The sequence below is a fragment of the Panulirus ornatus genome, chromosome 67 (assembly GCF_036320965.1).
Source record: "Panulirus ornatus isolate Po-2019 chromosome 67, ASM3632096v1, whole genome shotgun sequence".
Lineage (NCBI taxonomy): Eukaryota > Metazoa > Arthropoda > Malacostraca > Decapoda > Palinuridae > Panulirus > Panulirus ornatus.
In genome coordinates this window covers 11649183-11671271 of record NC_092290.1, presented here as the reverse complement: position 1 = coordinate 11671271, position 22089 = coordinate 11649183, and positions in this window count along the sequence as shown.

Sequence of the window (22089 nt, the reverse complement as noted above, 5' to 3'; positions counted from 1 at the left end):
AACCTTGCTCTTAATCACATTTACTCTCAGGTTTCTTCTTTCACACACTTTACCAAACTCAAACACCAGCTTCTGCAGGCTCTCACCCGAATCAACCACCAGCACTGTATCAGAAAATTGATTGGTTCCCAGTGAATGTCGGTTTGCGGCAGGGGTGCGTGATGTCTCCATGATTGTTTGATTTGTTTATGGATAGGGTTGTTAGGGAGGTGAATGCAAGAGTTTTGGATGAGAGGTGCAAGTATGCAGTCTGTTATGTATGAGAGGGTTTGGGAAGTGAATCAGTTGTTGCTCGCTGATGATACAGACTGGTAGCTGATTCGGATGAGAATCTGGTAAAGTGTGTGAAAAAAGAAAGCTGAGAGTGAATGTGAATCAGTGCAAGGTTATTAGGTTCAATTGTGTTGAGGGACAAGTAAATTGGGAGGTAAGTTTGAATGGAGAAAAACTGGAGGAAGGGAAGTGTTTTAGATATGTGGGAGTGGATTTGGTAACGGATGGTACCGTGGAAGCGGAAGTTAGTTATAGGGTGGGGAAGGGGGTAAGGTTCTGGGAGCGTTGAAGAATGAGTGGAAGGCAAGAACGTTATCTATGAGGGCAAAAAATGTGTATTTTTGAAGGAATAGTGATTCCAACAATGTTATATGGTTGCGAGACGTGGGCTGTAGATAGGGCTGTGCGGAGGAGGGTGGATGTGACGGAAATGAAATGTTTTAGGACAATGTGTAGTGTGAGATGGTTTGATCGAGTGTTCTGAAAGGGTAAGAGAGATGTGTAATAATAAAAAGTGTGTGGTTGAGAGAGCAGAAGAGGGTGTATTGAAATGGTTTGGTCACATAGAGAAAATGAATGAGGAAAATTGACAAAGAGGATATATGTGTCAGAAGTGGAGGGAACGAGGAGAAGTGGGAGACTAAATTGGTGGTAAAGGATGGAGTGAAAAATATTTTGAGCAATCGGGGCCTGAACATACAGGAGGATGAAAGGCGCGCAAGGAATAGAGTGAATTGGAACGATGTGGTATACAGGGGTCGACGTGCTGTCAGTGTATTGAACCAGGGCATGTGAAGCGTCTGGGGTAAACCATGATCCTATAGAACCTATCTATGTTCATTGTTCCCATATACAGTCATGCCACGACAGCACTGAGGGCGAGGGAAGACCCCTGGCTAGAACCCTCGTTGAAAGTGTATGCACTAGAAACTGACGCACACAGATTCGACGTAGTCTGCTTTGGATATGGGTAACTCCTCCTCTCGAATATCATCCATCGCTCTTCCAACAGATTGACCCAATTGTCCATAAATCATTGTTGGTCCTTTTCCCTTCTTTTGTGACAAGTACTTTCGTTTTTTGCTCCTGAAAGCTGCCTGTTTGCTTGCTTCTGCCACTAGCTACACCGCGTAACGTTCAACAGGCGACTGCGTGACATTATTTCTCTGCTGCGGTCGGCAAATCAAAAGATGACTCATGTGATTATGGGTTCCCCTCCTTTAGAACTTACAACTTTCTCATTTTATCACAACGCATGTATCCTCTCCTTTGGATAAGGTGGGTTTTACGCTTCCTTAAAACACTTGAATGCTTCTTCTTCCCTTTCCACTCATTTGTCTTCAGCCTCTCATATATCTAGTTTTAGGACAAGCCTCGATGGAGATATTGGGACGTGACTGGAGCATTTAGTACAGAGAGAAAATGGATTTCGAAGCAACTCTTTTATCGATGATGAAAAGTTGAAGTGACAGATCTATGATACTATAAGTGAAAAGGCATAATCTTACAATTATTCTCTTCTGAACAGTGGTGATGAGATGAGCAGTCTACAGACCCTCAGCTTCAGCTGGTACTACGCCTTCGGTATGCACTTCTGTGAAGCTCACGTTTCCTTACCTCGTATGGCCAGCACTCAGATCTTGGTCATGTTCCTGTGGCTGTACACAATGATACTGACCATTGCCTACTCCTCCAACCTGAGGGCTTTCCTAATTGTGAGAAAGCCACCGGCTATGATGGAGACCATCAAGGACGTACACGATTCTGGCCTCCAAGTGGCCGGTATAGGCGACCTCCTTAAAGATACAATGGCCTCTTCAAGTGATCCTTACTTGCAGGTTAGTGAAGAATGAAGCTTGAAATGCGTCTACGAAATAAAAAAAAGAATAAAGATTATTACTGAAACAGTTCCACATTATATACCCTTCTAATGGAACGGCTTTATCGCGGTAGATTGTGTTTTGTGCATCGATAAAACAGCAGAGTTTTAGTCGTTGCCGGGATACAAGACTAAATAACTCCATCGCAATAGTGGAGACAAAATTCGAAGCTATAGTGTCTTGTTGGCTGGAGCAAGTAAGCCATATCATGTCAGAGCTTCTTTCGTAAGGGAGAGAGAAACATTCAAGGGCTGTAAACGACCGTGCCAGAAGTCTCCGTAGTCAATGTGAGCTCAACTTGAAGATAACAGCCAAACTTAGAAGACCAGCGACCGCTGCGCCCTCCTCCCCACCACTCTACGTAAGATTCTTAAAAAGTAGTGACCATTTTGGAGTTATAACAGCCTCCAAACTCTCTAACCAAGCGATCAACCACCTTGGACCAGACAGGAAAACGACTGTTAAGAAATCCTTTTGTTCAGGAATTCTCCATTGACATGGACTCTTAGCTGATAGATACAAAGCTTGACGAAAGATTAACTAATGAAATTTGGATATTTACTGTGGCATTTGACTGTGCTGTAGAAAATCATATAAATTTACGTATACCGGAGGTAACTATGTTACTTCTGTAAGAGGGACCTATGTCTCAGGTGTACATATACAGTGGTCACCGTTCCTCAATATGAGTCAGGCACTAGCCCACTCGGGGAACAGGGCTGCCTGAGTTCGAGTTCGGGTCACAATAGTCGACCTGGACATATCCAAGGTGTTCATCCTACCCCAGTCAAGACAGTAAAGTGAGTCAAGGAAATTTGTAGTTTGTAACCAGTAACTTAAAAGTTGCAGAGTTCACCATCGATGAACTCAGGACTTTTACGTAGAAACACTGACAAAAACACAGACTGCTTCACTTTAATGATGAATGGTATATCAAAAGACAGAAGTATATAGAGTAACATTGTGATGTGTACAATATTAGATTATTATCTTAACGTAATCAGTCACCATGAGGTATCCAATTCTCTTTGAACGTTTTTCAGAGCTAAAACTCTTACATTTCAACGCATGATAAGTACCTACTAAAAATCAATATCCACCAGGAACCTCCTCATATGCTCTAAATTGATGATCTTAAGCGATCCTGAATCTATTCTTAAAGTCTGATTTCTTTTAAGCATCATAAAGACGCATATGTTTGGCCTTAGATTATTTCAGCAATATCTATGATATTTTAGTATTTGTGCGATCCACACAAATGTGATTCTGGTATCCTTCTGAGTCAGTGCGCTTGAGGTGTTCTACATATCAACTCTCTTCTTTACAGGGTCTGGCAAAAGTCTACAAAGCTTATGACACTCGGAACGATATATATCCACTGGTTCTGGAAGGCAAAGCGATGTTCATAGGAAGCCGTCTCATGCTGGAGTTTCTTGTTAATAATAAGTTCGTCTTTCGCGGTCTCCCTCGTTTGAGAATCCTGAAGGTCAGTTATGCATTAGATACCGAGAAATGTGCAAGGAGATTAGAGAATTGCCTCAAATTAACCTTCACCTGATACCACTCACTCTCCTTTCTTCCTATATACACATAAGCCTTACACCTCTGATAAAAACTTCTCGTGGCTTCTAATAGCTTTCCTCTCACACCAGTTACTCGTAGAACTTTCCACAATACATCCCTATTAAGCCTACCACATGATTTCTCCAGATTTACAAACGCCACATACAAATACTTCTATTTCTACAAGTATTTCTTACACACATTTTTTTTAGAATAAACATCTGATCCACACATCCTCTACCATTCCTAAAAACCACATTGTTCCTCCCCGGTCTGGTTCTCTTTGCATGCCTTCACCCTCTCAGTCACCACTCTCCCACACAACACACTCAACAAACTTACACCATTGTGATTCGAACATTCTCCATTTTCCCTCTTGCCTTTCTGCATGCATTTCGCCAGTCTTCAAGCAGCTTACCTTGATCTATACATACACTGAAAATCCGGATTAACCAATCAAAACACAGTAACCCCTTTCTTATGAAACTGAACTGCAAAACCATCCACTCCAGCCGCCTTGCCACATTCAATCTTCCATAAGGCTATAACCACCTCTCTCTCTTCACCAAACCATTTTATATGACTCTCATCCCGCGTACCACCCCAGCCCATACAACCTACATCAGAGAACTCTATCATTAAACACATTCAACATTCCTTCAAAATACTTATTACATCATCGTTTCACCTCATCGTAATCTGCTACAACTTCCCCCGTTTGCCTCCATCACCGCTGTTCCCATTTGTTCCTTTTCTTCTCTCACACTATCAACCTTCTTCCAAATCATGATCGTATTCTACATGAAACTTGTTGATACACTGTCAACCAAACTCTTAAATTCCCCCGTTTTCAACACATTTTCCTCTTGACCATCTGCCTATATTTCTTGAACATCTCCCAAATACTTACACTTCTTCCCCATATGAATGTCAAGTATACTTCTCTTTACTCCTTTACGTGCGAAATTGCTCCGTCCCACCACTCACTACCCATTCTCACGTGCCAACATTCTCACCGCCCCCATATCATCATGCACATGCTAGCATTGCATCTGTAAATACCTTAAGTACATATACATTTATAGTGTATATTTTGTATTATGTTTATCATACAGAGGTATAGGTGTGATGAGTATTCCTAGGAAATTATATGGGAGGGTATTGACTGAGAGGGTGAAGGCATGTACAGAGCATCAGATTGGGGAAGAGCAGTGTGGTTTCAGAAGTGGAAGAGGATGTGTGGATCAGGTGTTTGATTTCAAGAATGCATGTGAGAAATACTTAAAAAACAAATGGATTTGCATGTAGCATTTATGGATCTGGGAAAGGCATATGATAGAGTTGATTGCTTTGTGGAAAGTATTAAGAATATATGGTGTGGGAGGCAAATTGCTAGAAGCAGTGAAAAGTTTTTCTCGAAGATATAAGGCATGTGTACGTGTAGGAAGAGAGGAAAGTGATTGGTTCTCAGTGAATGTTGGTTTGCGGCAGGGGTGTGTGATGTCTCCATGGTTGTTTAATTTGTGTATGGATGGGGTTGTTAGGGAGGTGAATGCAAGAGTTTTGGAGAGAGGGGCAAGTATGCAGTCTGTTGTGGATGAGAGGGATTTGGAAGTGAGCCAGTTATGGTTCGCTGATGAAATAGCGCTAGTGGCTAATTCGGATGAGAAACTGCAGAGACTGGTGACTGAGTTTAGTAAAATGTGTTTAAGAAGAAAGCTGAGAGTAAATGTGAATAAGAGCAAGGTTATTAGGTACAGTAATGTTGAGGGGCAAGTCTACTGGGAGGTAAGTTTGAATAGAGAAAAACTCGAGGAAGTGAAGTGTTTTAGATATCTGGGAGTGGATCTGGCAGCGGATGGAACCATGGAAGCGGAAGTGAGTCACAGGGTGGGGGAGGAGGCGAAGGTTCTGGGAGTGTTGAAGACTGTGTGGAAGTCGAGAACATTATCTTGGAAAGCAAAATGGGTATGTTTGAAGGAATAGTGGTTCCAACAATGTTATATGGTTGCTCTGATTCGAGCCTAGCTACCATGCCGTCTCAACGAACACGAAAATACATTATATGTAAAAATAAGTTCACAAGTTTCATACAGTGTCGTGTAATAGTCTGTGGGTGTATTGCAGGAGAACTTTGCGCCTTATAGCATCGCCATGGCCTTACAGCGTCACTCTCCGCTCAAGAGGAAGGTGGACCAAGTCATAGGTTGGATACAGCAGAGCGGCCTAGTTAGACATTTCTTCCTTGATTCTCTCAGACAAGCCGCTGTATATGAGGTGAGTCACTGTGCTTAGCAGTGTAGGTAGACTGCTAAATAGCATCACAAAATTAGCTTAGAGCAACTGTAAACTTGCTACTTTAAGAAGTTGCACATTTTAAGTGAAGTATATACATGGTCCCCTCACCATCCTGTCTATAAACAGATTAAACAGCCATGGTGACATCACACGTTCCCTGCCGAACACTCACCTTTACCTGGAACCACTCACCCTTCGCTCCACCTACTAGCACAGGCGCTTTACTCTCCTCACTGCTTTTAATAGCTCTTCTCCTATACCATATACCCGTATTTGTAGTACCTTCCATTAAGGACCTATATTAACCCGATCATATGCCTTCGCTAGAACCGTAAATACCATATACATATCATTATATTCTGCTAATGACAGTACTAATTATGATGATAATGATAATAATAATTACAATAATATGGATAATAATGATAGTGATGATAATGATGATAATAATAATTTTTTCATACATATTCGCTATTTCCCGCGTTACCGAGAGAGCGTGAAGAACAGAGGCCTGAGCATTAGAGGGAAAATTCTCACCTGGCCCGCTTTTCTGTTTCTTTTTTTGGAAAATTAGAAAACGGGAGGGGAGGATTTCCAGCCCCCAGCTCCATCCCCTTTTTCGCCTTCCACGCCATGCAGGAAATACGTGGGAGGAATTCTTTCTCCTCTATCCCGAGGGATGAATAATAATAATAATGATGGTAATAATAATGATAATAATAATAATAACAATAATGATAATAATATTGATAACAATAATGATGATAATGATAATAACTGTAATGATGATAGTAATGATAATTATCATTATCATTGTTATTTAATTATAGTAATGCTAATGATGATAATACTATAGAGCATTATTATCCTGAAGTGCCTCAAATTTTGGTAGTAACCCATGACGCGTAACCTCATCAAACGCTTTCTGAAAATGTGGACAGATTACATCAAGTGTTTCGCTGTCATCAGATTTGCTGATCATGAAGCAAATCATGCATTCTTGTCGCCACCCCGCCACACATGAAATGACACCCCACCTCCCCTCACAGCCACATTTCCTGATCCACACGTCTCTCCACTTTTAAGGGTGCATTATTCTCCTACTCTTACGTTCTGTTCTTGAAAACCATCCTCTCAATCGCCATACTCCCAAACATCTCACCACGTACGTGAGGACGTGCTGTGAAGTATTCTATGTATTTTTGCCGACTGAATGGTAGCAGCTTAATCGTAGGTAAAGAAGAAAGAACAATACAGCAACCTGGATCAAGGGAATCAAACTTGACAGCTACTGAAGTGGTGGGTTCATGCAGTAGTACCTCCTGTTAACTAACTACCCAGTTCCTCCTATAGCATGGAAGAGGTGGATAATTAGACAGACATGGGCATGTGTATCAAGATCGCTCCAAGACACTCTTGTTGTTCAATCATATACACGCTTGTTACCAGCTACAAGGCCAAAATATATTACTCATCCGTTAGTTTGTTTGAAGGAACATATGATCGTCCATAGTCTATCAGGATGACTGAAAAACATATTAGGATGTATGAATGGCTAATTTCTTAAGACTTTGATAAAAAAAAAGACATATTCCGATATAGCCAACTTGTTAAGTGATACGTAACTTGGACTGACGAACATATTAGTTTTAGCTTTAGGAAGTTTTCGTTTGAGACAAAGATTCTGTCTAGAAAGATTAGAAAAAATAGTACGTGTTATTTCTCATGACTGACACATCCACTTCCTCCCCTAATGAGAGCATTTCACACGTCACTGGTAAAAACTGGCTCTTTCTGGTATATGAAAATCTCTTTGTTGCGTGGAAAAAGAAAGAAGCTGGAAATGTTTTACGGAAATGATTCTGTACGTGAAGCAAAGATGAGTTATGATCCAGGTGTGCGCATCTCTCCTACAGAAGGATGACGATGATGAAGGCGACGCTGACGGAGGAGGAGGCGGTGGTAGCGACCAGTTGGTTGTGGCAGATGGCGTCATTCCCCTGGGCCTGGACCACATGCAGGGCGTCTTCATGGTCACTGGTGCTGGCTGGGTCCTCTCGTGTCTCCTACTCTTACTCGAGAGAGCTGTTTCTTCGTAATCCACTGTGACTGAAAATGGGTCAGATAGCTAAAATATAAAATATGAAGAGTAAAATACCTAACTGCATGAGCTAGTAGAACACACAGACATCCAACATGCTTTACAAACTCACATTATTAATGAAAAATCTACGACGTTACGGTAATTTAGGAAATATAACTTATTTTCCCCCCACACTGTAGAACTGACTATTGTTTTCATAAAGCTGACCTGCCCTTCGTTTCAGTGTGTTGTAGTTTACAGTCAACGATGCTCTTTTTTCTTTTTGTTAAGAAATCCACCACCTAAGCTTCAAGTATTCGATTTCTTCTCGGTCATCTGTCATCAATATCAATTCCATCTTCGCTAAAATAGTATGAAACTGGAACTTGTATGTGGATGATGTATTCAATGAATACAACCTATTTTGCAGAGACCCATGAAATGGAAAACTCTTTGATAACTAAATCTGACCAGATTTGGTAAATCAACTTTGTAGTGGAACACTGACGTAAACACATAGTTTATTGTTTGGCAATAGAATCCTTACTGATCAGCTGTTACAGTTGTACATTAGATGATGCGTCCTAACCAGAGAGACTCTTATAACTTAGCAATATCATTAGTTGTGACATACCAGTGTGACAATGTATCTTCCATGTAGTGAGAGAATATTTGGAAATCAGTTAATCAGGACCAATGAATTGATTAGTATAATCTTACCAATCTCTACATGATGTAGAGATTGGTCTGGGTCTTTCAATGTCCTTTCTTTATACTAATTTACTGAAAATTTGTAAGGAAGATAACTGGCTAGAATTGGTAACTTTGTCTGGCAGTTTTTGCCAGACAAAGTGAGTGGTTGGCCTGTACGGATTGGTGTTGGACGGCGTGACTCAAGTGTGATGTTGGGATTTAAATAACTTTGTTAAGTCCTGGTACCTGATGGTCAGGTGGATTGTCTCCACGAAACATGTCGTGCCACATGTATAGAAAAAATACATGTTAAATAAAATTGTGTGAACTCCTACTGAAGTACGATTTCACCTTCATACTATCATCATATACCAGTGTGATCATACATGCATATATATATATATATATATATATATATATATATATATATATATATATATATATATATATATATATATATATATATATATATATATATATATATATATATAATATATATATATTCCTATTTAATGGCATGTTTACGAATAGGAGGAGAGGAAAGTGATTGGTTTCCAGTGAATGCCGGTTTGCGGCAGGGGTGCGTGATGTCTCCATGGTTGTTTAATTTGTTTATGGTTGGGGTTGTTAGGGAAGTGAATGCAAGAGTTTTGGAGAGAGGGTCAAGTATGCAGTCTGTTGTGGATGAGAGGGCTGGGGAAGTGAGTCAGTTGTTGTTCGCTGATGATACAGCGCTGGTGGCTGATTCGAATTGGAAACTGCAGAAGTTGGTGACTGAGTTTGGAAAAGTGTTTCAAAGGAGAAAGATGACAGTAAATGCTAATATGAAAAAGGTCATTAGGTTTAGTAGGGTTAAGGGACAAGTTAGTTTGTATGTAGATTTAGTGATGGTAATTATCAGAATTTTCAGGAGAGAGTGGAAAATAAAGTTTTGCCCACCATGTTTTTATTACCTGTGGGTTCGGTGGAACCTCAGCTATACTTTTGAGCTAGTTACAAAAGGATGATATAGTGGCATTTCAGTCTGTTTATGGAATGCAAGTACCGAGTTATTAGTGGATCACTTATATTGATAAGGGCTGCTATTCAGACAACATTACTAACATATAACAAGGATTATAGGAGAAGTGCATTAGCTTTGAGGCCACCATACATTTTTATGGGTTCTAGTGTGCAGTGTAAGGCATGGATATGAATATTAATGTATGAGCGCTTTGAGCTTGCATGTCAGGTACAAAAATACCGTACATTTCATTTGATATTAAATTCTACTTTTCAAATGATAGTTTTTCATAGATCAATGGGCTCTTTTGATCTATCATAAGACGGATATTTGTAATTGGATTCATGGAGCAACCCAATGAAGAAGTGATCACGAAAATACAACTGTCTTTCAGAAAGGTAAATATATAGGTTGGCCTCGGTTAAGGTTGAGTTCGAGTTCTTAGAAAGAGTGACATGATTTCAAGCGAATCCATTCTTCCTGTGAGAACTCCGGTATACAGTCAAGTTACATGTACTGAAATCTAATTCAGGAAGATTTTCTGAAATAACAGAAAAATAAGTTGATATCTGAGACCTATAAATTGCCAGTTGACATATTTTCTTTGTGTAATGCAGGTAACCTTTTCATGTCTACTTCATCCACTACATCAAAACCAATTTCTTTTGCGTTGTTTATGATAATCCCATTGATACTTCAGGATCACATTTTCAAGCCCATAAATTCCACATACACAGTCAGGTAAAACTTTCTCTCGTACTTCTTTCATAGAAGTATCCATCTATGAGGATATTGTAACCCCACAAGATTTACTTGATCGTTGCCTTATTTTTTCTATTAGTTGCGAAGATCAGCTGAGAGGATGTGTCCCACAAGTCGTAAGCTCTGAATATAACATTAATACCGTGATCAGTGGGCTGGATAACAGTAGTTGTTGCGTTTGATGGCAGAAACATAACCTTTGGAAGAGGACACAAGTCATATAGATTTACTGAGTGTGCAGGTATTGTCAAGAGCAGTGAAATTTTGAAATATAAGATTTTCCTTCGCACAATATTTCCTCCAAGTTAGGAGAGCATTGGAGACAGCTTGTTTTCAAATAATGACATCGGTATCCAGGCTTTTTTTTTCACTGACTCTCAAATGATGGAAGATTACTCCTTTATTCAATCCTTGAGGGCCATAGGTGTCTTCAAGTGATACATATATATGCTAGTTAAGGCATATGAGTGAAATCTATGTCGCCATCCTCACATCAAAGGTAGACTTAAGCCATCCTTGCTTGGGTACAGTCTTTTCTTCTTACTCCTCTTCCTCAGCACTGAACATCTCATCCACAAGCACTGTTTGCCTAGGAGGGTAAGTATCCCTTTATATTACAAGGCAGTCCCCAGTCTGCTGGTTCAGGCGATGGCCATCAGTCACCCCTGTAACATGGCTGGCCCCGGTGCTGGTGGCTGTGTGATCTTCTGTAGTTTCTGTAGTTTTGTAGTCATAAACATTAGTGACCTTCAGCCAGTTTGCAACTGTGGGATGATAATGTGACAACCCTTCAGCGAAGAGGGTATGACCCTCGAGCATGACTCTATGACCTATGAGCACAGCGGTCGCGCCCCTTGCACACGACGGTGCGTCTCTTGAGGACATGACGGTACGACCCTTGAGCACGACGGTACGACCCTTGAGCACGATGGTTAGACCCTTGAGCACGATGGTGCGACCCTTGAGCACGACGGTACGACCCTTGAGCACGATGGTACGACCCTTGAGCACGATGGTTAGACCCTTGAGACGATGGTACGACCCTTGAGCACGACGGGACAACCTTGAGCACGACGGTACGATCCTTGAGCACGATGGTACGACCCTTGAGCACGATGGTACGACCCTTGAGCACGATGGTTAGACCCTTGAGGACGATGGTACGACCCTTGAGCACGACGGTACGACCCTTGAGCACGACGGTACGACCCTTGAGCACGATGGTTAGACCCTTGAGCACGATGATGCGACCCTTGAGCACGACGGTACGACCCTTGAGCACGATGGTACGACCCTTGAGCACGATGGTTAGACCCTTGAGGACGATGGTACGACCCTTGAGCACGACGGGACAACCTTTGAGTACGGTGGTGCGAACCTTGGACACAGCAGCACGACCCTTGACCACGACGGAACGAGTCTTAAGCATAATAGTACAACCTTCTGACGCTAAGAAATTACACAAACGTTTTCCATCCTAGAACAACAATGGAGACCAGTTAAAATGATTTAATCTATTCCAAATTACCTTAAAATCTAAGAAAACAGAAGCCATGAAGTGATTAGATATGTAGACAAACTAGATCCTAACTAGATCATAACCTAATCGATAGGTCTACCAAATATCGAAAATGGCGACTTCGCTCAAAACGGTGAAGCCATGACTAAGATTTCAAATATTTTAGTTTTCTTCTGCATTTGTGTTTATAGTTTAAGATACAACTCCATGTCCCAAATCAGTTTCATTACTAGGAGGAGAAAACTTCTTGTAACTTTATAACATGTAAGATGAGGATATACGATCAGCCATAAATGCAGCGAATATTTCGGCAGACCCAGATAAGTTTCATCCAACAAGAGGGAAAGAGGCTAATTATGAGGTAGTTATACCCATGACTGCTCTTTTCAGTAAGTTACTGCAAAGGGGAAAATGTTCCGGAGGAATGCAAGTTTAAGAACGTAACACCAGTATTCAATAAGGATAATAGATCACTCTCTAGATAGTATCTTCGAACTATCTTAACGTCTATAGTTGATCAATTTGTGGAAACCATCATTCGGCACAGGGTCGAACTAACGAACCACCTTATTTCATCTTGATTATTTCCCTTTCCTTGAGAAAGATAAACAATCGTTACCAAATAGATTGTATATGGTGAAGTTTGTTGTCTTGTTTTTGAAAATATTGATCATCCTCTTCCTGTTTTGATGATATTTCGTACATTGTGTGAGGAGATGGTCCATTGTCAAACTAGTTCGGAAGGTTTCACATTCTTGTAGGAAAGTGTCTATTCATATAGGGTTGTAGGTGGGTGCTGTAGGTGCATTCAAGGTGCAGATGGACCAAGACGACTTCCTCTCTTCTGTTCTTCCTGTACGAAGTTGTTCAGTCCGCTACTTGTGGTTTATATTTTCTGGGTATTGTCTTGCTGGTCCACTGACTTTACCACAGAAGAAATGTTCAATTCCCTTACCTTGTCTATTGTGTTTAGCTTTGCTCTTCTTATCTGAAGAAAGAATACATGCAAAAGAGAGTAGAGCGGTAAGCTACCAAGACTCCTGGATTGAGAAACAAGCCATGACCCGTATAGATTTAAACTTATTACGGTTAGAAAAGAGAAGGTCGGGGGTAATTTGGTAAATGTTTTTAAAGATATACAAACTTGATTTTAGCTGCTATCTAAAACTAGATAAGTTTAGCTTCAATTTCAGCAATGCTACAAGCTTAGAGAAAACGCTTTATATTGGATATGGTAAACTACTATACCTTCAACAAGATGCCAACGTTTAGAATGATTTCATATAAAAGTTATTGAAAGTAGCACCACCAATATGTTTAGAAACAGACTTTACTGATTCTTCGCTTCAAATCCATAAATGACATTATTTGCTCATCTTTGAATTCTTCTGCTTGCTTTCCTTCATTTATTCTTACACAAAGCTTCGTAATTTCAGGTTTCTTACACTATCACAGAATGACTAGAAAGGACCCATTGATCTGTTACTGTTTCATAATTCTTTCTCGTTTAATAACTAGGTTTTTACCGAATATCTGTATTATATACATCCACCTTGTCACTGGTTTATCAGACATTTAGATCTTTACTTATTCTGCCGTCTTAACTGTATGATATTGTCTTCAAGATTTATGTCACACGCATCTTACCTCTAGAGATACACATTGGGTCACACTCTTCCCTAAACGTTAAGTAAATACAATTGCATTGTCTACATCATCTGTAATACAGAATAATCTATGTTCTAGATAAAGTGCAAAAGCCACAGAGTTACGTAAAGTTACATAGATACATAAACAACACATACCCAAGGTCCGAGCGAGGTGATCTGCCCTTTACACTACATAAACGAATAAGCAAAAATGTAATTCCTGTAAAAACAGTAGAAGAAGAGGATAACAAAGCTCTGGCAGTGTTCATTAAGTACAAAAGTTCAAAATAAGAATACAGTAGAAAAAGCCAGGACATATCATTGTCGAACAATGACTTTTGAAAAAGACCTGGTAAACATATCAACCTGTTACGCATATTTCACAGAAGGAAACTGTAGGTTAAAGAACAGCTAATAAGAAGTCTTCAACTACTTAAAGGACTGCAAAAGGGAATTGCATCATATGTACACCTCGGGCAGTGCTAAGCTTCAAGGAAAGGTATTTGATGTATATGGTTGTCACAGCCTGGCAGAAGAAATAGACAGACACCATCACTGGTTCCATGAGTGGTTAAAGAGATTCGCTCCAAACAAATGTAAGTTACTGAAATTTTGTTTTACACACACACACACACACACACACACACACACACACACACACACACACATACCCATTGGCCGTTTTCAAATATTAGAACTGCACTCAAGTCTTTAGATAAGTAAATATTCATCAATAAATTCATATCCTACATAAGGCCAATACTTCCCAGGTCACCAAAACCAAAGAAGCCAAAGGTGATCATAGAAACGGTCCAGAGCAGTGCAGCGAAGACGCTACCGGAATTGAGAGATGAGTCGTAGGGAAAAGGCAGATGCCTTAGCTAACTGTGGAAGACAGAAGACTGAGGGTTCACATGACGACAACCTTAAAGTTTTTAAACTGAGGTGATGATGTAGACAATAGATAGTTCTTCGAAAGCAATAGGGATTTAAAACAACTTTAGGAACTTGTTAAAAGAAAAAGGAGAGAAGTACTTTTTAGTGAACGAATGGAACGGATTGCATGAGCACATATTAAATGAGACTAGCATACAAAAGTTTTAATGGTCGAGTTCGGATGATGGAACCACAAATGTAAAACTCTCTCCTCGTAAGGTACAAATAGGTATTACACATCTGTGAACATGTGTAAAGAAAACTTGGATAGAGTTCAAGAAAGTAAAATACTGGATAAAATGGCACTTCAGGTCTGGTTCGTTGGTTGGGTGGTTGGTTGGTTGGTTGGTTGGTTGGTTGGTTGGTTGTTTGGTTGGCCGGTTGGTTGGTTGGTTGGTTGGTCGGTTGGTTGGTTGGTTGGTTGGTTGGTTGGTTGGTTGGTTGGTTGGTCTTTATGCCTGTCAACTGCTAGGAAAATTGAGGCCGTGAACGTAATCATAGCAACATGATGCAACACCACACTCACTGTTTTACTTTTGATATCTCGCATAGGGATCGAGGAGGGAGAGAAGATAAAAGAGATGAGGGTAAAGAGGAGGGTGAACTGATCTGGAAAGAGATCTGTTACTAGGTGGATGGGATGTTGCCATTAGTTACCAAGCGGCTGACGTCTGTAGACAGAACAGGAAACTTCTCTAATTGGCTGATAAGAAACAAGGAGAGATGAAAGCTCTTACTGGAGCAGACAGAATGAAAGACCATTTATTGGTGCAGGACATGAAGGGGTCATACATCCAACCAAGAATGGGTCATACATCCATCCAAGATTAAGATTTGATAACTTCATCCAGATGAATGTAAGCAAAAGTTTCGGATTTATTCTGCCCTTTTCAAAGATTCTTTGTTCCTCCTTGCCTTTTCTGCTATACCTGATCTTTACTCTTTATTTCTGGCAAAAAACTGGCTGGCTGAAGTTCCATCTATATCTTTGTCAGTGCATATGTCGAAGCTTCTATGCATTTTGATACTTAAAACCATTCTTTCATCTTTTTTAGGACTCCTGTATTTCAGGCTAGAGGGAGCCATGTTCTTCCTACTCATTGTAACGTTTAAAGAATCACTAACCACAAAGCCATGGTTCCTTGCTATTGAATTCCATTTCCATGTCTATGTTAGCAAAGAAATTGTTGAAGTTTTATGATTTCCACGGTTCTGATTCCTCCTTATGTCTTGCTCTTTTATTATCCTCATTTAAAACATAGTCAGACTTGAGAATTGCATGATCACAGCTTCCAATAACCATGTTAGTGAATGTGAGGATAACATCTTGGAATGACGATATATCTGGCCCATTCCTCTTAGCGAGCTCGCTAACATGTTGGCATAGGAAACTTTCCTGTATACACATGAATTCATGGCTCTGACTCCAAACCACCACAAGAATGCAAGGTCCTCCAGTCAGTCTCTTCATGATTATACCCAACACTACCATGACTTAACCATCTCAGAAAAGTAAATGTTTTACTGCTTCATAAACCATCCTGTTTGTTCCTAGCTACATGTCTCCGTTTTATATCAACTGACCTCTATTTCTCTCTTATGTCTCCCCTGATGATGTGATCATTAAACGAAAGTGCACTTGGGAACTTATCGTGTTTCATTTTTTTCCCGTGGACTCAGGAATATACTTGATCACGCGCAAAATTGTGATCCTTTCCAATATATATATATATATATATATATATATATATATATATATATATATATATATATATATATATATATATATATATATATATATATTTTTTTTTTTTTTTTTTTTTTTATACTTTGTCGCTGTCTCCCGCGTTTGCGAGGTAGCGCAAGGAAACAGACGAAAGAAATGGCCCAACCCCCCCCCCCATACACATGTACATACACACGTCCACACACGCAAATATACATACCTACACAGCTTTCCATGGTTTACCCCAGACGCTTCACATGCCTTGATTCAATCCACTGACAGCACGTCAACCCCTGTATACCACATCGCTCCAATTCACTCTATTCCTTGCCCTCCTTTCACCCTCCTGCATGTTCAGGCCCCGATCACACAAAATCTTTTTCACTCCATCTTTCCACCTCCAATTTGGTCTCCCTCTTCTCCTCGTTCCCTCCACCTCCGACACATATATCCTCTTGGTCAATCTTTCCTCACTCATTCTCTCCATGTGCCCAAACCATTTCAAAACACCCTCTTCTGCTCTCTCAACCACGCTCTTTTTATTTCCACACATCTCTCTTACCCTTACGTTACTTACTCGATCAAACCACCTCACACCACACATTTTCCTCAAACATCTCATTTCCAGCACATCCATCCTCCTGCGCACATCTCTATCCATAGCCCACGCCTCGCAACCATACAACATTGTTGGAACCACTATTCCTTCAAACATACCCATTTTTGCTTTCCGAGATAATGTTCTCGACTTCCACACATTTTTCAAGGCTCCCAAAATTTTCGCCCCCTCCCCCACCCTATGATCCACTTCCGCTTCCATGGTTCCATCCGCTGACAGATCCACTCCCAGATATCTAAAACACTTCACTTCCTCCAGTTTTTCTCCATTCAAACTCACCTCCCAATTGACTTGAACCTCACCCCTACTGTACCTAATAACCTTGCTCTTATTCACATTTACTCTTAACTTTCTTCTTCCACACACTTTACCAAACTCAGTCACCAGCTTCTGCAGTTTCTCACAAGAATCAGCCACCAGCGCTGTATCATCAGCGAACAACAACTGACTCACTTCCCAAGCTCTCTCATCCCCAACAGACTTCATACTTGCCCCTCTTTCCAGGACTCTTGCATTTACCTCCCTAACAACCCCATCCATAAACAAATTAAACAACCATGGAGACATCACACACCCCTGTCGCAAACCTACATTCACTGAGAACCAATCACTTTCCTCTCTTCCTACACGTACACATGCCTTACATCCTCGATAAAAACTTTTCACTGCTTCTAACAACTTGCCTCCCACACCATATATTCTTAATACCTTCCACAGAGCATCTCTATCAACTCTATCATATGCCTTCTCCAGATCCATAAATGCTACATACAAATCCATTTGCTTTTCTAAGTATTTCTCACATACATTCTTCAAAGCAAACACCTGATCCACACATCCTCTACCACTTCTGAAACCGCACTGCTCTTCCCCAATCTGATGCTCTGTACATGCCTTCACCCTCTCAATCAATACCCTCCCATATAATTTACCAGGAATACTCAACAAACTTATACCTCTGTAATTTGAGCACTCACTCTTATCCCCTTTGCCTTTGTACAATGGCACTATGCACGCATTCCGCCAATCCTCAGGCACCTCACCATGAGTCATACATACATTAAATAACCTTACCAACCAGTCAACAATACAGTCACCCCCTTTTTTAATAAATTCCACTGCAATACCATCCAAACCTGCTGCCTTGCCGGCTTTCATCTTCCGCAAAGCTTTTACTACCTCTTCTCTGTTTACCAAATCATTTTCCCTAACCCTCTCACTTTGCACACCACCTCGACCAAAACACCCTATATCTGCCACTCTGTCATCAGACACATTCAACAAACCTTCAAAATACTCATTCCATCTCCTTCTCACATCACCGCTACTTGTTATCACCTCCCCATTTACGCCCTTCACTGAAGTTCCCATTTGCTCCCTTGTCTTACGCACCCTATTTACCTCCTTCCAGAACATCTTTTTATTCTCCCTAAAATTTACTAAAATTTATATATATATATATATATATATATATATATATATATATATATATATATATATATATATATATATATATATATATATATATATATTCGCTATTTCTCGTATTAGCGAGGTAGCGTTAAGAACAGAGGACTGAGCCTTAGAGGGAATATCCTCAATTGGCTCCATTCTCTGTTCCTTCTTTTGAAAAATTAAAAACAAGTGAATATCGAGAACATCTTTCTAGAAATGTCAGTATATACTTGTAATATATAGGGTTGGGTTCAATGATATATGTAACATTCTTTTATATAATCATACGACCTATTACTTGGAAAATAAGCTGTAGGGTGACTGCGGTATATTGACATGCATGATATATTGTTTGGACGCTTAATGTATTTGCATTTCAAATCAGTGTATTAAGGGCTTCTGTTTTCCTTCTCGTCTTTTACTTTCATGAACATAAAATGGTCCTGCTCTCGAACTTAGAGTTTCATCAAAGCTAAAAGAATAAAAGGCTCGAAGTTCTAGATAGAAGAAAGTTTGAAATTAATCAAAATGTCAATTAAAAGGTTACGCAGTGAACTTTGGAATACATAAACATATAAAGGCAACGTGCATGATTAACTCTTTGCACACTGTGAATTTTGCAAATTGTCTGTAATTATTTCATTTATTTTACAAATTCAGATATCTTATCCAACCAAACCTATCACCAGAACTTCCTCATATTATTGATAATTTTGTTGTATATATATATATATATATATATATATATATATATATATATATATATATATATATATATATATATATATATATATATATATATATATATATATATATATATACATATATTTATATATATATATATATATATATATATATATATATATATATATATATATATATATATATATATATATATATATATATAAATATATGTATATATATATATATATATATATATATATATATATATATATATATATATATATATATATATATATATATATATATATATATATATATATATATATATATATATATATATATATATATATATATATATATATATATATATATATATATATATATATATATATTGGAAAGGATTACAATATTGCGTGTGATCAAGTATATTCCTATGAGTCCACGGGGAAAATGAAACAAGTTCCCAAGTGCACTTTCGTGTAATAATCACATCATCAGGGGTGACACAAGGGAGAAATATAACAGTCAGTTGATATACAACGAAGAAACGAAGCAAGGACGATTCATGGTAAACATGCGAGTCCACGGGGAAAATGAAACACGATAAGTTCCCAAGTGCACTTGCGTGTGATAATCACATCATCGTGGGAGACACAAGAGAGAAATATAAGTCAGTTGATATCCAACGAAGAGGCGAAGCTAGGACGCCATTTGATAAACATGCGATTGGTCTTGGACAATCGCATGTTTACCAAATATATATATATATCTATCTATCTATCTATCTATCTATTTTTCCTCCCCTCTCGTTTTTTTTTTTTTTTTAATTTTCCAAAACAAGGAACAGAGAAGGGGGCCAGGTGAAGATATTCCCTCAAAGGCCCAGTCCTCTGTTCTTAACGCTACCTCGCTATCGCGGGAAATGGCGAATAGTATGAAAAAAAAAAAAAAATATATATATATATATATATATATATATATATATATATATATATATATATATATATATATATATATATATATATATATATATATATATATTCCTTTAACTTTCAAAAGGGGTGTCTAAATGTGTGGATATAACAAAGATGTGAAAAAGGAGAGATAGGTAGTATGCTTGAGGAACGAAACCTGGATGTTTTGGCTGAGTGAAACGAAGCTCAAGGGTGAAGGGGATGAGTGGTTTAGGAATGTTTTGGGAGTAAAGTCAGGGGTTGGTGAGAGGACAAGAGAAAAGGAAGAAGTAGCACTACTCCTGAAAAAGGAGTTGCGGGAGTATGTGATAGAGTGTAAGAAAGTGAACTCTAGATTGATATGGGTAAAACTGAAAGTGTATGGAGAGCGATGGGTGATTATTGGTGCCTATGCACCTGGGCATGAGAAGAAAGATCTTGAGAGGCAAGTGTTTTGGGAGCAGCTGAGCGAGTGTGTCAGCAGTTTTGATGCACGAGACCGAGTTATAGTGATAGGTGATTTGAATTCAAAGGTGAGTAATGGGGCAGTTGAGGGAATAATTTGTGAACATGGGGTGTTCAGTGTTATAAATGTAAATGGTAAAGAGCTTATAGATTTGTGTGCCGAAAAAGGACTGGTAATTGGGAATAACTGGTTTAAAAAGAGAGATATAGATAAATATACGTATGTAGTTAGGATAGATGCCAGAGAGCGTTATTGAATTACGTGTTAATTGATAGGCGCGTGAAAGAGAGACTTTTGGATGTTAATATTCTGAGAGGTGCAACTGGAATTATGTCTGATCATTATCTTGTGGAAGCGAAGGTGAAGATTTGTAGAGGTTTTCAGAAAAGAAGAGAGAATGTTGTGGTGATAAGAGCGGTGAGAGTAAGTAAGCTTGGGAAGGAGACGTGTGAGGAAGTACCAGGAGAGACTGAGTGCAGAATGGAAAAAGGTCTGCGCAAAGGACGTAAGTGGAGTGGGGGAGGAATGTGATGTATTTAGGGAACCAGTGATGGCTTGCGCAAAAGATGCCTGTGGCATGAGAAGCGTGGGAGGTGGGCAGATTAGAAAGAGTAGTGAGTGGTGGGATGAAGAAGTAAGATTATTAGTGAAAGAGAAGAGAGAGGCATTTGGACGAGTTTTGCAGGGAAATAGTTCAAATGACTGGGAGATGTATAAAAGAAAGAGGCAGGTGAAGAGAGAGGTGCTAGAGGTGAAAAAGAGGGTAAATGACTGTTGGGTTGAGAGAGTATCATTATATTTTAGGGAGAATGAAATGATGTTTTGGAAGGAGGTAAACAAAGTGCGTAAGACAAGGAAACAAATGGGAACATCGGTGAAGGGGGCTAACGGGAAGGTTAATAACGAGTAGTGGTGATTTGAGGAGATAAGGGGTATTTTGAAGGTCTGATGAATGTTTTAGATGATAGAGTGGCAGATATAGGGTGTTTTGGTCGAGGTGGTGTGCGAAGTGAGAGGGTTAGGGAGGATGATTTGGTAAGCAGAGAAGAGGTAGTGAAAGCTTTGCGGAAGATGAAAGCTGGCAAGGCGGCGGGTTTGGATGGTATTGCAGTGGAATTTGATAAAAAATGGAGTGACTGTGTTGTTGACTGGTTGGTGAGGATATTCAGTGTATGTATGGCTCATGGTGAAGTGCCTGAGGATTGGCGGAATCTATGCATAGTGCCATTGTACAAAGGCAAAGGGGATAAAGGTGAGTGTTCAAATTACAGAGGTATAAGTTTGTTGCGTATTCCTGGGAAATTATATGGGAGGGTATTGATTGATGTGGGTGATGGTATGTACAGAGCATCAGATTGGGGAAGAGCAGTGTGGTTTCAGAAGTGGTGGATCAGGTGTTTGCTTTGAAGAATGTATGCGAGAAATACTTAGAAAACCAAATGGATTTGTATGTAGCATTTATGGATCTGGAAAAGGCATGATAGAGTTGATGGAGATGCTCTGTGGAAGGTATTAAGAGTATATGGT